This window comes from Miscanthus floridulus, chromosome 7 (assembly GCF_019320115.1).
Source record: "Miscanthus floridulus cultivar M001 chromosome 7, ASM1932011v1, whole genome shotgun sequence".
Lineage (NCBI taxonomy): Eukaryota > Viridiplantae > Streptophyta > Magnoliopsida > Poales > Poaceae > Miscanthus > Miscanthus floridulus.
The window spans coordinates 30,110,032-30,112,747 of NC_089586.1; the positions used below are offsets into that span (position 1 = coordinate 30,110,032).

General features: G+C 39.2%; 1 pseudogene; it reads left to right on the forward strand.

The window, feature by feature from the left end:
- Positions 1 to 579: 579 nt before the first annotated feature.
- Positions 580 to 2,369, forward strand: LOC136465290 (pentatricopeptide repeat-containing protein At3g02330, mitochondrial-like; annotated as a pseudogene).
- Positions 2,370 to 2,716: the final 347 nt, after the last annotated feature.

A 2,716-nucleotide genomic window follows, 5' to 3' on the forward strand; every position in this document is an offset into this window, starting at 1 on the left:
TCACTTCTAGATCCTTTTCTACCTCATTATCGAACTGTTCCTGAGTAAGCTGGTCCTCTAGTGCTTGCTCCTTAAGGGTTGGCTGCTCATCATGCTCGGGGCATCGAGCTGCACGGTCTGTTGTCCGCGACATTATTTCGTGCTTTGTTCTAAAAGATGCAAGAAAGTGTGCTTTAGGTACGCGAGAAGGTATAAGAAATCAAAAAGGTCTATAAACCAAAGTAGTCCTATAAAACAACAATATAAAAAAATGAGAAGTAGCAGTGGTAGAGGCCTCAAAAACATGTCAATCATCATCTAATCTTGAACTTGGAGCATCAAGGCATCATAACAGAGAAGAGAGGAGAAAGTAATGTAGGGGCGGCTACTAATGATGCCAAGTTCCTCACAAGTTCTTGATCATCAGCTCATATTCCATATAATGTATGGACTTAGACAATTTCATCATCGACAAAACAAAGGAGGGGAGAGGAGAGGGAAGATTTGGTAAAAAAAAAGCAACAGCTACTTAACAAACACAGAGAGGAAAAGGTGTAAAAACAAGCAGCTGCTGCTTCCCAAACATAGAGGATAGGAAATATGGCAAAAATAGAGGAGAGGGGAGATTTGGTAAAAAACAGCAGCTACTGCTTCCAAAAAAAGCAACAGCTGCCATACTGCCATCAGAAGTAAGCAAGAACAGAAATATACTATGTAAGTCTATAAAAAAGGTAAGCAAGAACAGAAACATAGTAGTAGGGAACCTGTTATCTAAAAAAGGTAAGCAAGAACAGAAATATACTGTGTAAGTCTATAAATAACAAGGTGTAGATAAGCAAGAACATGCACTTATATAGAGAACAGAAATATACTACCATCAGAAGTAGTAGGTAAATGTGCTAAACTCATAGAACATGCACTTATATAGAGAACAGTCACAATAAACTGTATAAAAGATGAAAAAGAATGTGTAGCAATGCCATCTGAGGAGTCAGCAGAAGAGATGCAGTCTTTTCAGTTATCAATGTTAGTGTGCCAGCGCTGGCCGACCTTAAGTCTGGTATTGGTTTTGATGTAGTTAGCTTATCAGGTGTTTTCAGTGCTTGTGCTGAGGTTAAGGGCTACTTTCAAGGGTTACAAGTCCATTGCTTAGCGATTAAATCAGGTTTTGATGTGGATGTTTGTGTTAGAAATGCAATTCTGGATCTATATGGGAAGTGCAAAGCATTAGTAGAAGCATACCTTGTATTCCAGGAGATGGAGCAAAGAGATTCGGTGTCTTGGAACACTATTATTGCAGCTCTCGAGCAAAATGAGTGTTATGAGGATACTATAGCTCATCTAAATGAAATGCTGCGCTCTAGTATGGAACCTGATGATTTCACGTACGGTAGTGTTCTTAAGGCTTATGCAGGTCTACAATCTTTGGAATATGGGTTGGTGGTTCATGGCAAAGCTATCAAGTCTGGACTTGGTTTAGATGCTTTTGTTTCAAACACTGTTGTTGACATGTACTGCAAATGTGGCATGATCACAGAGGCTCGCAAACTTCATGACAGAATTAGGGGGCAAGAACTTGTTTCATGGAACTCTATCATATCAGGTTTTTCACTCAACAAACAGAGTGAAGAAGCACAAAAATTCTTCTCAGAGATGCTAGTTATGGGTGTAAAGCCTGACCATTTTACTTATGCCACTGTTCTTGATACTTGTGCTAATCTGGCTACCATTAAGTTAGGGAAATAGATCCATGGTCAGATTATCAAATAGGAAATGCTTGGAGACGAATATATCTCTAGCACTCTTGTAGACATGTATGCCAAGTGTGGGAACGTGCCAGACTCACTGCTAATGTTCGAGAAGGTGCAGAAACTGGATTTTGTATCATGGAACGCTATGATATGTGGCTATGCACTCCATGGCCAGGGATTTGAAGCCCTAGAGATGTTTGAGAGGATGCAGAAAGCAAATGTTGTGCCAAACCATGCAACTTTTGTTGCAGTTCTGCGGGCATGCAGCCATGTTGGTCTGCTAGATGATGGATTCCGGTATTTCCATCTGATGACTGGCCACTACAAATTGGAACCTCAACTGGAACATTTTGCTTGCATGGTGGATATACTAGGAATGTATACGCTAAAACTGCTGCTAACAATGTTCTATGGCTAGATCTAGATGATTCATCAATTTACATTCTTCTCTCTAATGTATACGCTGAATCAGGGAAATGGGTTGATGTTTCAAGGACTAGAAGGCTAATGAGGCAGGGACGGCTGAAAAAGGAACCTAGTTGTAGCTGGATTGAGGTGCAGAAAGAGAGAAACCCGTTACTATCAATACAGAGACATGAATTTCAAAATGATTTAATAAGAAATGTCCTAAAAGAATGATGTTCATTCTAACCATAATGCTCACACAGCCTTGGTCTTAACCTAACCAACTTCAATACAAAGCAATTACATTGAGATGATAATGTGGCTCTATTTTGCAGAAACTGGACAGCTCCAACTCAATATCATCGACATGGGTATGAGAAACTGAAATTATTAGCTAAGAGTTACTGATCTAAATTCATTTACAGGAAACACATTTAATGGGAATTTTTATACTGATCAACAAGCATAAGCATAGTATGAAGTATTACTATATTAGGCACCATGGCACTAGTAATAAACAAATCACAGAGGCACAGATCACAAACTGTAGTTCAGGAAAAGAGGAATGAACTAAGTAAAGT